This window comes from Anolis carolinensis, chromosome 1, assembly GCF_035594765.1.
Source record: "Anolis carolinensis isolate JA03-04 chromosome 1, rAnoCar3.1.pri, whole genome shotgun sequence".
Taxonomy (NCBI): Eukaryota; Metazoa; Chordata; class Lepidosauria; order Squamata; family Dactyloidae; genus Anolis; species Anolis carolinensis.
Window position 1 is genome coordinate 12,892,136 of NC_085841.1, and position 24,706 is coordinate 12,916,841.

At 39.9% G+C, this 24,706-nt stretch overlaps 2 long non-coding RNA genes across 2 annotated transcripts in view; one reads left to right on the forward strand and one right to left on the reverse strand.

Moving 5' to 3' along the window:
- The first annotated feature begins 15,208 nt into the window (after positions 1 to 15,208).
- LOC103277568 (uncharacterized) lies at positions 15,209 to 24,353 on the forward strand. Its single transcript, XR_010002291.1, has 2 exons — positions 15,209 to 18,293; positions 23,878 to 24,353. It is a non-coding gene; the product is annotated as an uncharacterized LOC103277568 (long non-coding RNA).
- The window catches only part of LOC134295674 (uncharacterized), a 28,955-nt gene continuing 22,794 nt past the window's right edge, over positions 18,546 to 24,706 (reverse strand). Inside the window, exon 3 of the long non-coding RNA XR_010002292.1 lies at positions 18,546 to 19,850. This is a non-coding gene — a long non-coding RNA (uncharacterized LOC134295674). The remainder of the gene's footprint in view (positions 19,851 to 24,706) is intronic.

Sequence of the window (24,706 nt, forward strand, 5' to 3'; positions counted from 1 at the left end):
ACGCTCCTTTTTTAGTCCTAACCCTTTCTAAGGCTCCTGACTCGAAGACAACCAGCGGAACCGGAATCGGTCCAGTTTTCGGCACCTCAACAGCTGATTGTCAAACAGGACCGACCGCTTCCTTCCAGCCTTATCCCGGACTTTCCTCTCCCCGCGACTCGCGGAATGGTTTTAAGAGATCCCTAGCCCCTTTCTGTGAACTGGGGATGGGGGGATCGCTCTCTCGCGGGGGAGACATGGATCTCCAAGTACCCTCACCCTCTCTGCAGCAGCCAGGGGGTGCCCGGACGGGTGCCCTCCACGTTTCATTCATACTTTCATGATTTTATGAAGGAGAAGAACACTCTTCCCCAGACCTACCCCTGGACTTATGAAATCCTACACTTCCAAAGACTGCAACCCACATGTGCCTCTTCCCCATGCCATCTCTACGAATTCCTCCCATCACAGATGAACTCTTTTTCCTCATGTATCCATGAATTTGCATATTCTATGTACCTGGACACCCTCATGACCCACTGTTGTATGAATTTCTAATCGTTGGGCTAACTTCATGAATTGTGAAATCATGCTGCTTGAACTCCACTCCTATGACTTTCCATATTGGGTTCCCCAGATGTTGTAAACCTCATTCTTATCAAATGTTTTCAATTGTTTATATCATCCATGGTTCCCCTTTGTGCAATGTAACCCCCCCCCCCTCTATGGATTCTCCCTTTCCTCCTTGAAATCTACCTATCTGCCTATATGTATTTATACTCTTTGGGATCCCCGGAAAATATGTGTTTTTTCCCAGCTGGGTTTATGTTCCAACTTTATTTTAATTTTCATTTTTATCCCATATAATTGTCAAATCATGGAATCAAATGGGAAATATTATGACCCCAACGTGAACCCTAGCCCCCATGACCCAGACCTCCCTTCCCAAAAACAAAAGGATAATCTGTCACAGTTTAATCCAATCTCATTCCGATCGCATGGACAATATAGGGCTTGAGTCACCAAATTCCTAAAGGTGATTCGACCCCAAGGCAAACATTGTCATATCCCAGGCCGGGACGCCTCAGGAAGGCACCCTGTGGGGCCCGTCAATGACGGCTCATCACCACCCTTCTTTACTTCCCGTCTGACACCCCAAGACATATCTAAAAACCTGTGAACGTGACAGGACCCCGGACATCCTTGATGGGTGCCATTAATTCCTTTAGAAATCGGCCGGGCCAGGATTAATCTGATATTTCCTGTCCGGTCACTTCATTGTTTCAATAGCTCCCGCCTCCTCCTCTCTGATTGGCCCGAGTGGGGACAAAAAGCGGCTCCCCATTGGGCCAGCAGAGCAAGGCGGGAAACGAAAGCCCGCCTCATTCAACCTCCCAGCCTATCCGCGATCAGATGGGCGGGGGAGCGGGGCGGGAAATTCAAAGGGCTGTCAGACCGAAACATTGTATAAATATGGCTTTATTTGAAACATATGTTACGCTAGTAGATTGAATGATCGCTACTAGTGTCCATTCAGCTGAATCGCTCAATAAAGACTCCTTGGCGGATTTTCCTTCACCCTTGGCGGACCTTCTTCATTTCAGGCTTCAGGTTGTATTGCGGCTTATATTCTCCTTTTGGCTTCGCCGAGGTCCGTTCCCTCAGGACCGGATCGGGTCTCTCCTTAAGGGCCCGATCCCCTAAAACGCGGTCGACAACAATAACACCTGGAGAAACAAGGATTGGGCATCACTGATCTAGGGATATTAAAGCCAGTTCCCTAGCAGCTGGAGTAATCTTTCCCAGGAACATTTGTTTTCCACTGATATGCATAGCAATACATAATCTATAGCTATAAAAACAGAACAAGGATCAATTCTATCACTATCTGAAAATGTGTATTACTGTACTTTATTTGAAATATTCTGTTGCTGTGGCTTACATTCATCTAGCTCTTTGTTTTCAGACTTGTTTCTTCTAGCTTGTTCTGATAACATTTTTCAATACCGTTCCTTTTCTTTTGCTTCAGTAAAGTTAATCCAATGAGATCTTTGATCCTTGAAGAACAGATGTGCACAGTTCTGTGACCTGAAGTGAAAAGGCATTGAAGAAATGCTGTGCTATAAATCACTATTACAGTTCTTTGCTGAGAACTCCAAAGTTTGGGTGTTGATTGCTTAAAAATCATACAGTGAGCTATATATTAGGGAGAACAAAGAAACTGAGTTCTACCAAGACTGGATAATATACTAGGAGCCAAACGTAAATTATACATCAGTTTTACATGGAATCATGATGTGAAAATAGTATAACAAATCACAATTGACTATAAGTCAGAAGCAAAGGTAAGGCAATTTTATATAGTCTCTTCACTTGCTTGTGAGCCAGTGGCTTCATAGCAGTTTAAATATTAATGAACATTGTTTTCAAAAAATTGAAAGATAATTTAACAAGGGGCTAAAATAAACATTTGCAATAAAGAGAATCAAAAGACAACTTACAGTAAAGTCTCGTTTATCCAACATAAACCAGCCAGCAGAATGTTGGATAAGCAAAAATGTTGGATAACAAGGAGGGATTAAGGAAAAGCCTATTAAATGTCAAATTATGTTTTACAAATTAAGCACCAAAACATCATGCTTTACAACAAATCAACAGAAAAAGCAGTTCAATACATGGTAATGTTATGTAGTAATTATTGTATTTACGAATTTAGCACCAAAACATCGCAATGTATTGAAAACATTGCCTACAAAAACATTGACTACTAAAAGGCAGACTGCGTTGGATAATACAGAACGCTGGATGAGCAAAGGTTGGATAAGCGAGACTCTACTGTATTTTGAAGTCCCTTAGTAGAACTGAATAATTTCCAGATATAAGAGTTAAAATATGAAATCTATTTGTTACAGACATACCAATAGATAATGTGACTGATACATGGTACTGATGTATAAAAATCTAATACAATTGATATATTCTGTACCGATTTTCAGAATAGTAATTGTCCGCTCTGGTTAGTACTTAAGTGGGAGACTACTGATGAATATCAGCTGCTGGAGGCTATATGTATCAAGAGATAAAAGTGGGATGCAAATAAATATGATAGTAATAATATTTCAGAGGAAGGAACTACCAAAATCAACTTTTGAGTATCCATAGCCTAAGAAAACCATATGGATAAATTAATGGGATCACCATAAGTCCATAGGTGACTTGAAGATACATACATACATAATTACTGCAGAAAACAAAAACAAATAATCCTTTGCACCATTGAGACTAGTACCTTTATTATGAGACAAGCCTCCAGGGACTGTAGTCTACTTTATTTTAGAATATTTTTAAAATCATCATTATGTTCCCCTATTTTTGTTTTGTGTTATTTAGCAACTTCCTTTTTCAAAATCAGCAGTCATGTGGATTCATCATGTTTTGAGCAAGATGTTTTGCTTATTGCTAGGAACAAGCAGATCACAGGGGCACTCCATCAGAAAGTGTTTGATCAAAGATAAAGTTTCTGCACTGTTTCTCTGTGGTGAATTCTCATCGCTGTAATTATGTTTTCTCTTAAGCTGGCTCATAAGCTTTTCAGCCCCAGAGCGCCTAATCTAGCCGTGGCTGGAGGGGTCAGGGAATGTATGCGTGCATGCACACATGGTCTTCTCACATGCACGCATGCAACAATATCAGAATTACAGAGAGTTGGGAGAGGTTTCCTTATTGCTATATCTATGTAAAGGTAAAGGTAAAGGTTTTCCCCTGACATTAAGTCCAGTCGTGACCAACTCTGGGGGTTGGTGCTCATCTCCATTTCTAAGCTGAAGAGCCTGCATTGTCCGTAGACACCTCCAAGGTCATGTGGCCAGCATGACTGCATGGAGCGCCGTTACCTTCCCGCCAGATCTACTCATATTTGCATGTTTTCGAACTGCTAGGTTGGCAGGAGCTGGGGCTAAGAGCGGGTGCTCATTCCGCTCCCGGGATTTGAACCTGGGACCTTTTGGTCCGCAAGTTCAGCAGCTCAGCGCTTTAACACACTGTGCCACCATGAGCTGAAGCTAAACACCATTGGATTTAATATGATTTTTTTGAGAAAAAGACTTGGATTTGATTTGACTTTAAATAGAAATAATCACATCTGTCATATGAGCATAGCTCATATTTTAAAATCAACACTTTAAAACCTGCACCAAGTTGTGCTCAAATACAGAAATTGATCAGTCTAGTACCTATACTATAGAATCAATTTTCCTCCACAGCTGTTCTCCAGGGTGCTGTATTTCAAGCAGCAGCAGAAAGCTGATCTTTCTAAAAATCCAACTGATGAGATAAATAGAAACCCAGGTGGATTGCTGTTAATTAGTTGGCGGAGAAAAAACCATGAGTCCTAAAGACCTTCAAATGACATTTGCAGACATCATGCATACTTAAGAAATAACAAGAGTTAACACTCTTTAAAAATCAAGTGAGTCCAATGGGTGGTCTGAAATATCCAGGTGAAATATCTGTTAGTGCAGTAAAGACATTTGTGACTTTAAGTCCAGATATGTCAAAGGAAGCCATTTTACTACCAGCTTAGTTTTGGTGCATGCATGCAAGAAAGCAACCTCACTCAAAGCGTGGTCAGTTCACGGAACTAGCGAAAGATGCTGTGTCAGCAAGAATCAAATGAGACCTTCTAAAAACTAGCAGAGCAGTCTTCCAGTGACTGCCAGCCTGCTGAATTCTCACGGAAGTTCTTAAAATATTTTACATATTTTCTGTAGTAGTGCTCCTGCATAGCTGAGGAATAGGCAAAACTGTAGGACAATCAGTGGTTGACAACAAGAATAGATCTGCAATTCAGAAAAGATAGAAGGGGTGCTGAAAGCTCTTCTCTGGAAGCTGAAGGAGGTGGTCCTCTGTGTGATATTTGACCAAAAACAGAGGAGAAGATGCAAGATACTGACTGAAAAGTAGAAGTGGTGGTTCATGGCTGTCATTAACATCTTTCAAGCAAATCTAATGGAATATCTGAAGGAGAAGAAAAACATTTTTTTCATTGGGTGGAGCAGGGCAGCCTTGGAGCAGACGCATGGATCAGGAAACATTTCCTAATTATATTGAATTGTATAGCAGAATGGTATTCATGACACCTTATAATATCCCTGCATGCATTTATTTCTGGTTTTATACATCACCATTATCTTGCATTTCTTCAATATCAATAGTTCCAAGGCAAACAGGATATATACAATAATTATAGCTATTATTATATCTAGGACAGTGTGACTGGGGAGACCATTCCATTATCATTTTTGGTGTTTATAAATGTTTCCATGTTATTATATTTTCATATATTTTACTGTTATTCTACTGTGAATATTCTACTCTGATGCTGTTCCTTCTGGCAGTTCTTTGGACCCAAAAGTGGTATTATAACTGGTTGTTTCTGTCGTTTTGTTTATGACTTACCATAGCAATATTAATATTAGAAGATTAAAATAGGAATATTAAATGCATTCACACATTTACCACCATGAAACTGAACAATGATCTAAATATAGTTTTTATATTGTAATCATATGCAATTCTCAACAGAAGCCCCATTGAATTCAGTGGGACTCACTCTAGGAAAATACACACAGGATTGTACACTCAACGAGTCAGGTATCTCACTACTTTCAAAACAAACCATGTGGATAGAAACACTCTTTTAACACAAAATAAAACTAAACAAAGAAAGGGCAGATATCTATATGGAGATAATGTTGCTTGAAATGTCAATGTTAATCCCATTAGGATGTCCTCAAGGGGTCAGTGTGGGACTAATGAGGAACTCAATGGTTTCAGCTTGTGTTTTAAATTTGTAAACAAACAGACAAGAAGAAGAAAAACCCTTTTGCAACCACATACTCTGCATGTGAGCGCAGTTGAAGCTATAAATAGAATTAACTCAAAGCTCTTCAAACAAAAGTCAAACCCTTTTGCGGCTACATAATGAAGATGGTATTCCTAGGCACACTACTGGGAAGAAGCTCCACTGAGCATAGCAATAATTTTTTGAGTCAATATGCACAGGATTCTGCCGCTAGACCTTTAAAAAAGGGAAGGAAAAAAGCTACACTTCCACACACAGGATAATTTCATCTGCAAAAGGAGCTTAGTGACATAACTATAGTGCCTACAGGAAGGTTTCCTTCAGCAACTTTTAAAAATATCCCTGTTCTTACTTATTTTTTCATATTTGTACATGAAGTATATTTTAATTTGTTTCAACATTCAAAAAAATGAGAAAGTGGCAAAACTCCAAATTACAGCCATCTCCCACAGACACAAGACAGTATACTTGTAACTCTTTTAAAAACATATTTTTGGTATGCATATAATACAATTAGCACTTTGCAACACTGTTTTGTATTTATATTTTGTATGTACTGTTTTAGATTTACCATATTTGCAGGTATCACTTTTGCAGAATTTTTATTAATATGGTCTCTCTAGAAGCCTCTAGGTCAGTGGTTCCCAACCTGTGGTCCGTGGACCACCAGTGGTCCGCAAAAAATGAAAATATGGTCTGCAGCCTCACAGTTACTACTATGGATAATAACACAGCCCAACCCCAAAAAGAATTTTTAGGCCTGTTTCTGGAGTTATTTGGGATGCTGATTCAGAAAACTGCATTGGATAGACCACATCAGCTCTAGATTATTAAATGTGGTTTTCTGTGGGCAAGCAGATGGCGACCACTGGATAGCATATGTTCTGTGTCAGAAACTAGAGCTGATGTGGTCTATTCAATGAAATTTTCTGAATCAGCATCCCAAATAACCAAACCGAATGTAAAGTAGACCAAAACCTGATTCATAACCCTTTTAGTACTAATGCTGGGGAGTGGTCCCTGGTCAAAAAAAAAAGTTTGGGAACCACTGCTCTAATAATAATAATAATAATAAAACTTTATTTATACCCCGCCACCATCTCCCCAATGGGGACTCGGGGCGGCTAACATGGGGCCATGCCCAGAGCAATACAACATAATAAAATATAAGAACAACATATCATAACACCATTTAAAATACAATAAATAATAATAAACAGAACATCAAGAAATCAAAAAAAAACAAAAAAACAATAAATCAAGGGCAGGCCGCTTGAACACAAAGATAAAACCCGGAGTGAGAGGGACAGAGAAGTACTCCACTATGGGCAGGGACATTTGGAAGGGGTAATCTAGAGGATAGAAGTTCGGAGGGGAGTAATACGGGGATATATGACAGACATTACTCACCGAAAGCACAATGGAAGAGCCATGTTTTTAATTCTCTCCTAAAAGCTAACAGAGTGGGAGCTTGCCTTATTTCAGTGGGAAGTGAGTTCCACAATCGGGGGGCCACAGCAGAGAAGGCCCTCTCCCTTGTACTTACAAGGCGAGCCTGGGATATAGGCAATGGTGATAACAGGGCCTCTCCGGATGATCGCAAGGAACGGGCAGGTTTATGGAAGGAGATACGATCACGGAGGTAGGTGGGTCCCAAACCGTTCAGTGCTTTATAGATGATGGTCTGCACCTTGAATTGGGACCGGAAGATGAACGGAAGATGCTCTAAGTCCTCCAGTGTGATTCTGTAGTCAACCACGGCTGTAGAGTTGTGCTGGAATGTTTCAGCATTCTCACATCTTCTAAAGTTTTTATATATAAAGAAATGTCTGGTCTCAATAATATGTATCTTTAGTCTTTTAATGGGGTGAGGGAGAATGAGTTGTAGAGATTGTTAACCCTTCGACCTAAGTCATACTCCTATAACTACTCTTGAGTAATTGGTTTGAGTGTTGTGGACTAAACTTTGTAATTCCCTAGCCCTGTGGGACTAATAACTAATTTATATTTGCATGTGTTCAAATTGTCTCCAGTTTATGGTAACTGTAAGGTCAGCCTATCATTGGGTATTCTAGGAAAGATTTGTTCAGGGTGGAAATTGCCATGCCTTCCTCTGAGGCTGAAAGAGTGTGACTTGCCCAAGGTCACCCAGGGGGTTTCCATAGCAAGTGGGGATTTGAACCAGATTGGTAATCAAATGCTCAAACCACTACACTATTCAGGTTCTCTTTATTATTTAACCATTTTATTTTGGATAAACATTAATATACTGCAGCAATCCAAAATTATCCTGTTTGCTGTCAAAAGCAAGCATCTTTTCAGTTCCTCTTTTTGCTTTAGGGTGACAGTCTTGCACTAAATACACAGATCCTCAGTCACTGTATACAGCTTGGTTTTCAACAGTGAAGCATACTCTTCAAAGCAGATTCAGTGAATTTATTTTACTGAAAACATTTATTGTGACATTGTCTAGAAGACTTCTTGCAAAATGGGGGAATGCTTATTATAACTGCATCAGCAGATGGCCTGACCTAAGGCATGTAAAGAAATTGTGCCACTACTCAAAAGCATCTAGACAACAGCTTGACCATTGTATCCTCCCTGGGACATCATGTTCAGAGGAGATCAAAAGAGGTTGACAAAAGGCTATAATCTTTTATCAGAGTGTATAATGAAAGACTGAAGGGGGTGAGACAGAAGGAATTAATGGGAAGTGCAACAAGCCATCAGTAATGGAATTTTCCCCCTTGCATTCAAAGCTGTATTAGTATGCACTAGTTTTAACTTACACTGAAGAATCTTACATTATCTATTAAGTGAAAAAACACACACAGTGCAAAACATATATACAGGACAGGCCCGTAGCCAGGATTTTGGTTCGGGAGGGGCTGAGATTTTGGTTGGGGCGGGGGGGGGGGGGGGCTGAGTCTGAATGAGAGAGGATTTGCCCTAGCAAACCTTTTGTATCATTATCCCAATACCCCCATGCATATGGGATATATTGAGCATGGTGATCAGATCATGATATGAATAAACATAACAGTTTAAATAATAAACATAAGGCCTTCTCGTGGACCACCCTGAGAATTTCATACATGCCTGATACAGGAGGTTCCTGAGTTACAAACATCCAACTTACAAACAGCTCATAGTTAAGAACAGGGGTGAGACAACAGAAAGTGATAGAAATCTACCCCCTTGGAAGGAAAATTCACTCCTATAAAAGTTATCATGGGGAATAGGTGTCTTCACTGAAACTTTCTCACCAATCATTGTTTCCACAAGCCAAATTGTTCAAAATACAATTATTACAGGGACAGAAAGTGAGGTGAAATCTTCTGAACAGGGGCACAGACAGCAAAACAAACACCACAGGGATGCTAGCCCTTCCCTATGCTATCCAAAGCTTCTATCTCTCTGTCTGTCAGTCTGTGTCTGTCTATCTGAAATTACACTTAAAATCTTGTTTATAACTTGGGAACAAGTCCCATTGATTGGAATGCTATTACTTGCAAGAAAATATGGCTAACATTATGCCAATGGGAACTGCAACATGGGCCTGATCTGTCCTTTGCTTTGCATTAATGAGCATAGAGAAGTGGATACTGTCATGCGGACAGTAGAGTGGTCCAAATTGGACTCAGTTGTGTCCACACTGCCCTGAAACAACAAGGTTACTTTGGAGTTTTAGCAAAACTCCAGAGCATCAATTTTTTCCTAATGTGGGGCTAAACCGGATTAACCCAGTCTAATCCTCAATACTTAACAGAAGTGGAGAAACTATGTGTGAACTGCCAGGACTGAACTAAGGGAGAGTGCAGATTATAATGCCCATATAGACGAGCCCATACATATTTTGGATGTGTCATCATGGCTAACGGAGTAGGGGTCTTGTAGCATTCGTGTGTCTCTGTGTGTAGTAACAGAAATAAGTATGGTGAAGCCATATTCCCATTATGAATTCACTGATGTTTTCCATCTGTCGAAATGTACAGGCAACATTATTGATACAGTCACTAGCTGATGAATTATGGCAGTGTTTTCAAGGATGTCGTGGGTGTGCCTATAATTTCCTCTTCTTTTTTTGTATTTTCTGGTTCTGTGTTTTTGCCTTACCCTCCCAGGCCCTGCATCTACTGGATACAGAAACCCTTTCACAATGGCATATTTTCAGTCCTGGATTTGTTTTGGAAGCAGTCAGAGTAGGACTTTTCCCACATCAGACAGAATGCACATCTGTTTTTATAGCGACACACTCCAGTTGACCTGGAGGAATTTCATGGCAAGTTGATACCATAAATACTAATGCAATATTAATAATAGCTGTATGATGTTGTGCTATAAACTAAAGAGCAGCTCATCTGGAATTAAACCTGGGTGAGGGAGAAGGAATATGGTAAGGGATTTCAGGTTAGCTTAAGCACTAGCTTGAATAATTTTCACACAGAGAATGCAAATCTGGCATTTAAAAGACTTTCCATTTCAGTAAATGGGAACTACAGTATGTAATTCTCCTTCCCACAGTGCCCTTCTTTGGGTATAAAGGCCTCTAAACATATTTCCAAGCACTGCCCATAAATAACTCCTGCTGATTTTTTTTTAAAATTACAAATTGGATTTCAGCAAAATTAGTCTTAAGACTAGATGCTGCCATCTGACCCTCTTAAAATACATACATTGGCTGGTTGGTTTGTTTATTGGGATTATTGTTGGGGAGATAACCTCCAAGTTGTTTCTGACATATGGCAACCCATCACACCCTTCCTAAAAGCAGCAAGAATGAAAACTAATTGCAATACTAAAAGAAGTGCATTTGATAACCTACGAACAGCAGAGAAGAAAGCTGTTGCCCATTAAGCGAGTCTCTCCAGATGACAATGTTATCAAAAAGGTTTCTGATTGTACAGACAGGTTAATAAGAAGACAGATGAACGATTTTGAGTTTTAAATGTTAAACCCACCACCTTAGATGAGAAATTAGTTGGCAGGCAGTTAAGTTCTTTTAGTTCTGATCTTGGAAGCTAAGCAGGGTCGATCTTGAAGAGCACTCGGATGGGAGGCCGCCATTGAGAAAGAAATTGGCAAAACCACCTCTGAATATTCCTTACCTAAGAAACCCCTATGTAAATGGGGTCACCATAGGTTGACATGACAGGTGACTTGCACTCACACATATATTGTGATTTAACTACCATGACTACTTAGAAGTTCATACAGACATTTAAAATTATTTGGATGTTTACTAATTATAATGTTTTGATAACTTGACTAATTTTTTTGCATTGATTTTAATATTATGACTGTTTCATTTGTCTCTTCTGATTATGCATTGTATACTATTTATTTATTTAGTAGAAAGGAGGAATTTAAAAGCAGCCAAGAAACTGCCTACCTCCACAGAAGGTGCCCGAGGCAATTGCTTTACTCTGTCTATTGGAAGAACTGGGTCTTCAAAGCTCCCTGATTTTCTATCAGATTGTGCCATGAAACAACAATCATCATGTGACTAAAGAGCCTTATTATACAAAGGTTTCCATCCTGAACTTGAGGGTGGGAGGAGGGAGCAAATCCCTGTGGTTCAGAAACTATCACAGCTGGATTATTCTGAATTGTCCCCATGGATGTTCAACCATTCTGAAGGCTAGCTCCGAGCATTAAGAGCATTAAGAGATTCCTTCTTATCATATTCTATTTTTAGCTGAATATTCCACTGCCAGGACATTACTTCTTGAGTTATTGCTTTGCAGATATTGGATGAATACTTAAGTTTTAATACTTAAGTATACTGCCAGCACTGAATACAACTTGAGCTCATTATCCATTTTACTAATTTCTATTTCAGCTGTTTATACATTTAGACCATTCATGTTTTCAGTGAATATAATCTTAATTTTAGTTCTACTGAATGCAAAAATTATTATAAATGCTGAAATTATTACCGGTATTTGTTTTTCAGTGTTATAAAAAACAGTTCAGAAAGTCCTTGAATGAAGGACATTACAGAAATATGTTTATATACATAATATATGTCACCTTTTCAGCTCCAGCGCTTCCATGAATATTCCATGAATATTCCATGAATGTTACTTCATTTGGCTCTTCTAACACTTTTCAGCTCCTGTTCAGTCTCACAAATATCTTTATTTCACTACTATTTCAAAGGAAGGATGTTAATAAAAGCTTCACGTTTATTTGATACTAAATTAATTGCAGCACTTTACGTATGTTACTTAAAGATTAAACTAGATATGAAAAATGCATAATATCCTACTACAGTATCTTTAATTTACTATTAGATCATTGTACAGGATCCTAATCTCATCTGTTTTGACTGCATGTTGGCATGGGTATGTTTTTAATATTATTATTAAATTCATTCCACATACAGTAGGCCCTGCATTTTTACAGGTTTCATATTTACAGTTTTGATTATTTGCGAGTTTGAAACCATTATGCTGCCAAAGTAGGGGCTGACATGTCAACATTGACATGGGACTCCCATCCTCAAAGAGTTAATGATGGATGGTGTGCATGCAGTGAGTCTCTGTTCTACCTGGTATATCATTCCTTTCCTGGACAAAACAGACTTTCAGCACATAGGCATGAGGAAGAGTCACCTCTATGCTGCATCACTTACCTTATAGATCAGGTTTTCTTTCTCTTTGTGTGTTCCATGAATCCTACATAGGAACTGGAACAGGAACCAGATCCATCAGGTAAGTGATGGGGCTGGTGAGGGTGGTTCCTCTTCAACCTTGTAAGCCACCCCGAGTCTCTCTGGGGAGATGGGGTGGGATACAAATAAAATCTATTATTATTACTAGCTGTGCCCGGCCACGCGTTGCTGTGGCGTTGTCTGGTGGTGTTGGTGAGAAATTTGAGTTAGTGGTGGTATTGAATGTCTGTTGTATGGTTGTCTTTATGTTTAGTATGTACAGTAGAGTCAGTCCTCTCTGAGTATACAGCTATACTTTTTCTATGTGAAAAAGATAAGGAAACACTCTAAAGGTTCCAAACATAAAAAGAGATGGGACATGTAAGGGCCACAGAAATAGTCAGGCCTCTCTGAGTATAGAGCCATCTTCTTTCTATGTGAAAAAGATAAGCAAACACTCTAAAGGTTCCAAACATAAAAAGAGATGTGGCATGTCAGGGCCACAGAAATAGTCAGGCCTCTCTGAGTATAGAGCTATCTTCTTTCTATGTGAAAAAGATAAGGAAACACTCTAAAGGTTCCAAACATAAAAAGAGATGTGACATGTCAGGGCCACAGAAATCGTCAGGCCTCTCTGAGTATAGAGCTATCTTCTTTCTATGTGAAAAAGATAAGCAAACACTCTAAAGGTTCTAAACATAAAAAGAGATGTGACATGTCAGGGCCACAGAAATAGTCAGGCCTTTCTGAGTATAGAGCTATCTTCTTTCTATGTGAAAAAGATAAGCAAACACTCTAAAGGTTCCAAACATAAAAAGAGATGTGAAATGTAAGGGCCACAGAAATAGTCAGCCTCTGCAAACATTAGGATTGTATGATGTTGTTGTTATTATTATTATTGAGAGGATGGGTGGCCATCTGTTGGGAGTGCTTGGATTGTGTCCTGCATGGCAGATCGTGGGAGGTGTTCGCTGGCCCTGATTGTTTAGTGTCTGGCATTCCCGTGTTTTAAGAGTGTTGTTTTTTATTTGGTGTTGTGATTTTAAGCTTGTTAAAATATTAGGAGAGAGATTGTGTTGATTGTCATGGTTCGTAGCATATATTTAAAATATAAAGTATTAAAATGGGTTGGATATTGTAGAAGGTTGGAGTGGAGATAAATGGTTTGGATGAAGGGCGGGCGCTAGGACCCAGGGGACAGCTTTTTCCCATTGCCTGCCTTCCCTGTTGCCGGCAGCCATGAGGGCTTCTCTTTTCCCTCCCTGGCATGGCTCCCGATGGGGCGTTGTGGGTTCTCTCCATGTGGAGGTGCGTGAAGTGATTTTGTGTTGTTTCAACCTTAAGGCGTGGATGATGGGTTGTGTTGTCCAATGTCGAGGTTGGGGGCCCGTAGTTTAGTTGCTTTGCTCGGTGCCGCGATTCCATCACTCTTTTATATATATAGATTATTATTATTATTATTATTATTTTATTATGACACAGCAAACGAGATAGATATGTTGGATTTCGTATCACAAAATCACAAGTCGAACACTTCCCAAGTTTCTAGGACTGTGTGATGTATTTTTGGATGATGCGCGCAGATCCCAGCAGGGTGGCCTTTTGCAGTTGGCAGATCGTGATTTTGTCAATGTCTATTGTTTCCAAATGCCAGCTGAGATCTTTTGGCACGGCACCCAGTGTGCCGATCACCACCGGGACCACCTGCACTGGTTTCTGCCAGAGTCTTTGGAGTTCAATCTTGAGGTCCTGATAGCGGCTGAGTTTTTCCTGTTGTTTTTCGTCAATGCGACTGTCACCTGGGATGGCAACATCAATGATCCAAACCTTTTTCTTCTCCACAACTGTGATGTCTGATGTGTTGTGTTCCAGAACTTTGTCAGTCTGGATTCGGAAGTCCCACAGTATTTTTGCGTGTTCATTTTCCAGTACTTTTGCAGGTTTGTGATCCCACCAGTTCTTTGCTGCTGGAAGGTGGTACTTGAGGCATAAGTTCCAATGAATCATTTGGGCCACGTAGTTGTGCCTCTGTTTGTAGTCTGTCTGTGCAATTTTCTTACAGCAGCTGAGATGATCAATGGTTTCGTTAGTTTCCTTGCACAGTCTGCATTTTGAGTCATCAGCTGATTTTTCGATCTTGGCCTTAATTGCCTTTGTTCTGATGGCTTGCTCCTGGGCTGCAAGGATCAGGCCTTCTGTCTCCTTCTTCAGGGTCCCATTCGTGAGCCATAGTCAGGTCTTATTATTATTATTATTATTATTATTATTTATTCACCTGTTTCCCACAAGTCTCTGTTCAACCCAGTTTCTTCTCTCCTTTCCTGGGCAACACAGCATACAAACAAGAGCAGGAGTCGGCCGTGCATTACTTCACTCACTCCATGCATTAGGCTTCTCTTTATGTTCCTGTGTTCCACAAATCTTTGCTCCACCAGGGAAAATAGAAACAGCACATCACACAGGAGGAGGAGGAATCAGATACACTAGGGCTGATTCCTTCTCCTTTCCCAGTGTGCTCCACATTTCTGATCTCGGTATCCTCCTTCCTTTGCCCAAGTGAAGGAAATATTTCTGTCATGCAGGAAGGGGGAAAGGAGCTGGCATCTGTAGGTGACGTGACATGTGGGTTGGCTCCTCTTCCTCCACTGAAGACTGCAACAGAGGCACCTTATTACCACCACACATGGTGAGTTATTTGAGATTTTTCCATTTATGCAGGGAAGCTGTGGCCCAACCCTCACAAAAGTGGAGAGATGACTGTACATATACATGGTGAAAGGGCAGGAAACTCATCTGGTGCTGGGATGGATTAAATTATGGCCTTTTGCCACTATACTCAGAGAAGGGGATGGTTCCTTTTTTAATAACACTTCCTTTTCTTATAAGGTACAGTTCTCACACTGACCCACTGATAAGAGCTGGGAAGCTAAGCCAAGAGTTAGCCCTGGTTAATACTTGTATGGGAGACTGCCAATGAATACCAAGTAATATAGGCTAGCTTTCAGAGAAAGGAACTGGTAAGCTCACTTGTGAGTTTTCCTTGCCTAAGGAACCCTTATGAAATTTAGAGGGTGCCATAAGTAGAAAGGCTACTTGTAGGTACATAAATATGCACAGAGAGGCAAATTTAAGCTCATACAGTAGGTCCAATCTGGAGAAGGGCCTCACCTGCTTCAATCAAATCAATAGTCTGCAGAGATTACAGTAGGGCTGAAATTACGCAGTCATGTTTTCACAATTTGGTGTGCCAGAGGGTATTAAGCCAGAAAAGGAGTTCAAAGTGAGATGGTACAGATTGTATTAACCTTCACCCACAAACGCACACATACACTTTCTCTCATAATTCAAATTTAGTTTTGAGATGCAGTACTAAACTTTACTGAACCTTGAACAAGAGGCTACTTTCCTCCCAAATGGTATTTCTTTAAATATCCTGGCCTTTAAGTTTAATGCCTGGGGAAACTACCACCCAGGAGTCAACACGCTGAGTGCTGACTTGTCCTCTCCTCTCCAGCAGGCAATAATATAGTGGAGCAGAGAAGATCAGGATGAGCTGGCTGCCTCAAGATAAAAGATCTCAGATGACAGGGAATTGCAATGACATCTTTGATGACACAGCTAAACATATTTGCTGCCTTTAAGTGTTGGATGACAAAGCAATATATCTCTGTAACCCTTGATTGTAATACATTATAGATCGACATAAAAAAAATTGTTCGTGGAAAGATTGAGTGGAATTTGGAGTGCCATTTTGGTTTTTTTGCCTCAGGCAGCAAACCATCTTGGGCCAGTCTTGGGAACAGAGTGAGCCAAACACCAACCTAATAGCCTCATATCACATTTCCCTCAGTAGATGTTACAGGGTGAAGGGGAAGAACTCTATGTATGCCAGGGATGTTTTCATCAGCAAATACACGTTTTAGGTAATGTTTAGTCTAAGCCAGAGGCAGGAGACCACACACATTCCCACACCAGGTAATCATGTGTTTGTAATTTTTGTTGACAAACCCAACTGAAAGTTACTTTGAAATGTCATTCTACTCCATTTGATTAAAAGAAACAAAGACATAAGTCCCCTTCATTGCACTACCATTTAGAAATTGCCAGCTCCCCCCTTCAGAATTAAACTTTATGGAGACAGCCAGTCTAATCCTGCTCAGATGAAGAAGTGAACTCATTTGCCCTCCTTTAGAAAACCCTTTGTAAGTTTTATAGTATTGGGAAGAAAAACCAGTGGTGTGTGAAATGGCCTAGAATAGGTTTATAATGGAAGCGCCTAAAAATAAATCGACAACAGTAGGAGAAAATTAAATCACTCCACAGCCAGTCTTTGTATCACTCATAATTACAACCCCATACAATATTCTGGTGTCATTATTATTTTTTTAAAAAGATTTTTGGAAGCACCACACAAAATCTTCAATTCAACCTAGATTCCTTTTTAAAGAAAGTATGGCAATCAGTTTTGCAACAAAAACAAGCTGTAAAAAAACCACAGAATGACCAGATGGAAAAGCATTTACACCACAGAGCATGGAATTCCCTGAGAAACCAGACAAATGAAATCAGAGAAGTAGAAACTCATATGATGAAGCAGAGTTATAAATTACACACTGAAAATCTACAGGGCACAAAAGGGTTTGCTAAATATTTTGCAAAAAAAGGGAACACACCCGTCATTAAATGTTTACTGTGCTTATGAATCTGGTACAAAGGAAGAAAATGTAAGGATGAAAAAATGAGGGCACTTCCAGACAGTGTCAAATTGTGGGATTTAGAAGAGGGACAAAACAAAAACAAAAACCCGGGACCTCAGAGCAGGTCCCCACACAGACATGCCAGTCCCAGGCGCTCTTTCCCCGCCGTCCTCAATGGGCTACCTTCTGTGTCTCAGGATAAAATAGAAGGCGGGCAGGGTCATCCACTGGAAGTTTTTATTTAAAAATTTGGTTATGCGCTGTTCCATCTATGCACACATGCGCATCTCTAAATATAATAAATACAAACATATTTGCATGTGCACATATACGAATCAGCACATAACAGAGGGATTTTTTTAAAAAAAACTTCAGCCGGATTTCTCCCTTCCCTAATTATTTATTAAAGCTCTGTTTACAGTGTAAAATAAGAGTTTCAGAAAGTTCGAATGCCTCTCTGTTCTTGCTTCCTATCAATCAGCTGTACATTTGTTTGACAGCCCAATCAGCTGATCAGCTGTTTTGGGCTTTTAAAAAGGGACGGACATCAGTTAGAGCAGTCTCCACAGGAGGGAGGGAAAGAAAACACATATTTTCTGGCATGCAGGGTCACACAGACATACAAAGATGCACACCTTTCAGCCAGAAATGAGATAAAAGGGGACCTTTTATCCTGTGGTTTCGCTCCTTTGTAGCGAATCATCACGAGTGACATCATCTAGCCACCCTCCATTTTGAAACGGGAGCTCTCGTGATTAAGGTACTGTGTGGATGGGGCCTGAGAAATATTAATTCTGGAGAAATTAATTTTTTAAGGAATCAAAATATGGCATTTAAAGTTTTAGAAACAGTTTCAAATGCAACAAGAGAAATAAGGTTGAACAAACATAGTTGAGAACACACACATTTGCGCAGTGATTAGATTATATGTTTTTCTGAAATTGTAAACTTAGTGATAAAAGTGGAATTCTGTGTTGATTTTCTGAAGATCTTGTCCCATTTTCTCTCCAAGCAGTACTCTTCAGGTCTGATCATAACATTGTTTTCTGACACAATCAATCTGGCAGCCTCAAGATCAATGAACAGAATTGGTCCATGGGTAAGTTGGGGGTAATTCTGAGGAGGGGAAAGCACTAATCCCACTTTAGAGTACAGTGGACTTGAACTTCTTTTTGGTTCTCCCAGGATGGATTAATTTCTGGCCTGTTCCCATTATACTGAGAGAAGGAGATTGATCCTTTTTTTTTAAATAAGACTTGAGATACAGTTCTCACCCTGACCCATTGATGTCAGCCCACATTTTGGAGGTTGATTTTTGACTGAAATTTCTAGACTTAAACATGAGTCTATATGGGATAGCTATCATATTTATTTATTTATTTATTTGCAGTATTTATATTCCGCCCTTCTCAACCTGAAGGGGACTCAGGGCGGATTATAATGCACATATATATAGCAAACATTCAATGCCATCAGACAAACAACATACAGTATAGACACACACAGAGGCAATTTAACATTTCCAGTTTCATGAGGGTATGCTTGATTCCATCCACAGGGGGAGCTGTTGCTTCACCGTCCACTAGTGACACCGAGTACTGTACTTCCTCATTTCTTTCCCCGTGCTGGTGGCAGTTTTATGGTGTTGTAAATTAGTTAAATTAGCCTCCCAAATAAAACGTACCTAAATTTCCTGTTTTTCGGGCTGCTTAGGTAAACAGCAAGCTGGGCTAAACCCACACTATAGGTTAAGCTCATGCTTACATTAGCAAATACAGAACATGGAGGGCAGTCCAGCCACAAAAACAGCTGGGTAATAAGAACAAGGTGGGGGTCTCCTCCATGCTCCCTCCTGAAGCCTTTTACCAGTGCAATAGCCACGTTGGGAGGGAATGGCTTTATGGTATCTCACCCTGCTCCAAGATTTGTTAAGGATTAAAGTTACAGGGCCCCTGTTGCAAGTCCAATCTGGTAACTTTCAACCCAGGGAATAGGCTTAATGAAACACTTAATGAAATATTTTATTACATGTTTATAGGAAAATTTGTCACAAATGGTCAGAGTTTTCCGTCAAGAGCTATTCTACAGATTTCCCAGCTTGCCTGGGCTTGTCAATGCAAGCATGAGTTTGGCATATTGTTAGCTTGCTTATTGTAATTGAGTATACCATTCATGCACATTTTCCAAGTAAAAATAATGAAAAAGTATAGATGTACACACACTGTTCAACATTTTGATCTTGAGATTCCTTCCCCTCACCCTAAGATCAGGAAGAAAAGTTTGAAGACCTTATATATGGGGACCCTACTCAAAAGAAATAACTAGGCAGTGGGGGCTGCAACCACTGCTTTCCAGGACTTGAAACCCGAGGCTTATCTTACTGTAGGACTAGGCCTAGCTAACCTTGAGGGAAGCTGAAACTGGATGCTGGTGAAGATATTGTATCGTGATATAGTAGGATTTCTTCTTCTATAACAGGAAAAAAGCTATACAGGCTTCCTGCATCTTTTGATATCTCAGTTTTTGATGACTTATTCTTTCAACACCTGCAGATTACAGATAAGTTCTATTCATTTTATGGAGGGTTCGCTCTTTCATTAGTTCTTCCCTATGAGGCTAGATTGGGGCTACTTTCAAGCATGTGAACAGCCAAGGCCTGTTGAATAAAAAGAGTAAAACCATAATTGAATCACTTTAAAATGCATGCAAAAGATAGTTTTAGCTTTATTACACATTTAAAAGATAGATAGACAGATAGATATAGTTATTTATGATTTTCAGCAACCAAAATGCGTTTGCAAGCTAAAACCTGGTTTCCACTTTTCAATCCTACTTTCTGACAGTGCCCCAGTCACTAATCCATCAGACAAGTAGGGGCTTCCTGTATGTTTCATTGTCCAGACATTTAAGAAATAATTCATTTCATTAATCAGGTATTATAATTATTTTGTGTAATTATTATGTTTTCTGATACATTCTTTCTTCCTTGCTACATTTTTCTTCCCCCCCCCCCCCCAATTGTGTCTGTGGCACCCCCAGCAGGCCTGATTTCAGAGGTTGCTTTCTGACAGACACCATTCTATTTGCCTATAATAAAGTGGTCATCCTTGGCAAGCATTCAGATTTCCCCCAAAATGTTCCAGAATTATGCACTGCCAAGGGCATTCTGGAGAAATACAATAGTCATTAGTTGTCACCAAAATCAGTTCCTCTGCTATTACCATTCTGTTGAAGAATGACAAGACTCCTGGCCCCTGAATGAGTACAAGGAAGTAGGAATGTGAGTGTCGAAAAATGAACTCGTTCACTCATTCATTACTCAGAACAAATGAAAACACAGCCAAGTCAGTCCCATTTAATGCAGTTTTTAAATTATTCTGAAACAAATGTGTCAAAGTTGAAAATTGGAGAGGGCTCCTGTACTGTTAATGGTTGTGTTACCTAAATGAGTGATAAGTAACACCTTCTTCTACCTAGTCATGAAAGATATAGGGCCCCCTCTAGTTACTAATTGACAGGCCAAGGTCCTACATTTAAGTTGTGTAGTGTAAATTTCTGCATGCAGAATTGCACATTAAATGTACTGGCAAACTCTTGTTCTCCATGGCAACATTGCAGAAGGGCCTAATTACTTCCATACAAGAACATGCACTACACATTAACAGGATTCTGCTCATCCAATCTGATCAAGTGATCTTCCAAATGAATAGAGGCAAGAACTTTTTATAGGATGCCAGAGACTTCATGGCGTTCCAATGTGCCGCTTTGCTCTGGTTTCTATTTCATTGTTGGTAAAGCTAAGCATAACACATTAGTGGACAAGTGGGATAGAAAGATGTTAATTGGATTATTTGGATGGTCAGATTCACTGGATTATCTGCATGTACTGTAGAGGTAATAATTTCAGATGCATCTACTGTAATCTTTGTTTAAAACAAACCGCAAGAGATGAGGTTGTGTGTAATGTTGTGGGATACATCTTCGCAAGCATAGGAACATAAGAAGTTGCTCAGGCATTTAGCCCAAAACTATTGGTATCTTGATTGGCAGCAGCTCTCCAAAACCTCAAGCAGAGCTTTCCCCCCTCACCTGCTACTTAATCCTTTTAATTGGAATGCCAGGGATTAAAACTGAATTCTTCTGCATGTACTTTCCCAGCAAGTAAAATTAAAGAACTGCTTAAGCCTTTTTCTGCTAATAATTTATCCATACAAAAAATATAATACACACAAAAATAGGTTCACAAATCTGCCATAGACATTTGCTTTGTCTGTAAATATATAAGTTGAGCATACATCTAGAAAGGTAATGATAATTTGGAAAGTATCACCACTTCTTAATGCGATCTTACATAGCTTTTCTTGTCACTGAACTGAAAATTTCAAGATTACTTGTTCTCCCTCATGAGTTACATTCTGAACTGTCAAAAATATATAGCTGTTGCCTAAGCAGATGGAGTATGGTAAAAGTTTAAGAAATTAGAAGCAACCAACCTGCTAAAGGCCCACCTGGTAGAGAAGGACAAAGTACCTTGTAGTCTATTACAAGTGCAACCAGATTGGTTGCTTGAGCAGAATGGTTAGTAACTATTGCCAGCCATGAATATTTCACAGCCAAAACAAGGGATTCCAAAGTTAGAGCAGTCCCCTACTCAAGCCTCTTTGAAACCATGACTAACAGAAATTGCACCATCCACTTAGGGAGTCTACCACTTTGACAAGCAATTGTTACACTCCTATTTTTAGTGTTTAACTGAAATTTCTTTTCTGAAATTTGATTTTATTTCCTGTAAATTTTCTTCTCAATGACACAGAAAAGTTTGTTTTTATTGCAGTTTATGAAATTTAGGCAGTTGAATTACAAACGACTCATAGTTACGAAATGGAGTGAGACAACAGGAAGTGAGGGAATTCTACCCCAAGGAAGGGAAATTTAATCCTGAAAGATTATGGGGGAAAGGTGTCTCAACTGGAGCTTTCCCAGCAATCCTTGTTTCCACAAGCCAAACTTTTCAAAATCCAATTATCACAGGGACAGAAAGTGAGGTGAAATCTTCTGAACAGACAGAAAAACAAACACCACAGTGGTGTTGACCTTCCCTATGCTTTCCAAAGCTAATATCTATTTATCTATCTATTTGGCTAGAGTTACACTTTAAAAATGTAACTGTTCCGATTTACATACAAATTCAATTTAAGAACAAATAGAACCTATCTTGTTTTTAACTCTGGTACTGCCTGTATTTGAAAATGTGTTGAGCACATCTCCTCTTTACCATTTTTTTTTTGGGTATTTGACCACATAAGTAAAGGCAAAATCAGGTTCCTGCCCCAAGTAGTTTACAATTGAAATTGAATGGAAGAAGCACAGAGAGAAAGCTGAATGTAAGTGTTGTAGCCCAGCCAGAGATTGGACCCATTCAGCCAGTGATTGTCCCTGTACCTGCTTTGCCAGAGGACTCTGGGTTTGGGCCTGAGATACAGCCAGTTTTGCCATAGGACTCTGAGTTTGGGCCTGAGTTGTAGCCAGAGTCTGTCCCAGTGAATTCTGGGACCAGAGTGTCAGGACCCAGGCTGCAGAGCACCAATAACCATACACAGAGGCCAGAATCTATCTAATATCTTTATTGAGGAAATATATAAAGTTAATAAAAGCAAGTGTAGAAAATAGTTCAGAAGTAGACCTTTCAGGAAAGGTCAAAATTAGTCCAAGAAAACAATGTCCAATATGAAATATTAAGGTCCAAAGTTGTAATCCAATAACCGAAACACTCACTTTGCCAAGCAAAGTGAGGGGAGATGACAAGGTCCTTTAGTCCATGGAGCTTAATGCAAGGCTAGGAAGCAAACTAGATTCTTGGCAAACAAGGCTTGATTCAAGGCAACAAGAAGCGAGGAGCAAGAACAGGGTCCGTGGCGAAATCCGTGGCGAGGTCCGGGGAACAAGGCAGGGCTGGAACGAGAACAAGGTCCTGGAAACTGGAGTAGCGTAGTCCACACACAATCTACTCCCGAAGCTGACGAATTGACTCCGCAAGGAATCCTTTGTGGGCAGGCATCTATATAGGATCTTGTTTTCCCGCCAAAGCACACTTCCTCTGGGGAACAAGAACCGAAACCTATACTGTCCAGATGCAGGACTCCTTAAACTTTCCCAAGGGAACAGACTTAATCATCTAATTGTCTGGCAGCTATCCGGGCGCTTCGGCGAGTCGCCTCCCGCGCATGTCTATCTTGATTATAATAAAGACGGCGAGAAAATGGGGGAGATTTTTCCTCAAGGCTTGTTTGTCTGACTTCTTGTGGGCAAACATCCTGCAGCTGCAAGGGCTCCAAATCTGGCAGAAACGGTGGGAAACCCAAGTTTTCCTCTTCATCTGTCACAACAGTACTAGGAACGGGACTACATGGCCCATAAGTCATCACACAGAGACAGAATTGTTGCAAGCAGGCATTTTGAACCACATTCCTCCCAGCAGTCAAGGCCAGATCACCAGGTGTCAGATGGACATTCTAGTTTAGAGGAGGATAATGAGTTTGACAGGAGAGCAGCAATAACTCACTGGAGGAGGGAAAGAGAATGTTTACGAAGAAGCAAACGGTTGTTTCTGAAGCACTCTAATGAGTAGTTTTCCCATGAAACTTTGGGTTTTCCTTAAAATGCCTTGTTTTTCTCGCCCACAGCCAGAGGTGGCAACTTTGCTTATTCAAGAAAGAAGGATCTTTGCTCCGTGTTCCTGTATCTTGCTTCAAGTATCAGCCTTGCTGTGAATCCAGTGGAATATTCCAGTGACTTTGCTGTTTGGAGTTTATTCCAGTCGAGACCTTTGCCTTGGGTTTCATCTTTGACTTTATACCTTGGAACTATTCCTGCATTTGAATCTTGTTTTATGTGCCTTGTTTGTGGATCATCATTGACTCTACACCTGGAACCACATTGGAATTAATCCTGCACTCCAGTCTTGGTTTTCTATGATTATCCTTGATTCATGTCTTGGGAAATAATCCAGTTTCAGACTATGCTCTTTAAGTGGTTTTTATAGACTCTTGTCTCATGAACTTTAAGTACCTTGCTCTTTTGGATTTAAACCTAATTTACTGACTCTGAACTATATTTTGCTTTTACTTGCTTATAATAATCAATAAACAACTTGCTTATATTCTGGGGCTTCAGTGTGGTTTTGAGGTGCCTACGCAGCCTAGGGGGTACAACAGTAAGCATATGAAGTGCTTAACTTATTGGTTAAAACTCACAGTGGAAGCCATAGCTAACATTGCATTAACTTATTTTTTTTCCATTTTACAAACTGAAATAACAGAGTAGCATGATAGTACAATTATCAACTTGCCCATCTTTCAGTCGGGATTCATGATATTAAAATAATTGCGCACCATGCATTTGCTCTTTCAACTTTTTCTTATCCCTCACCTTATTTTAACCAAACTACCAGAAAATGTTTTAAAAGCCCCCAAACTGCTCTAGGTACTGGGAGAGGAGATGTCTTCCAATAAC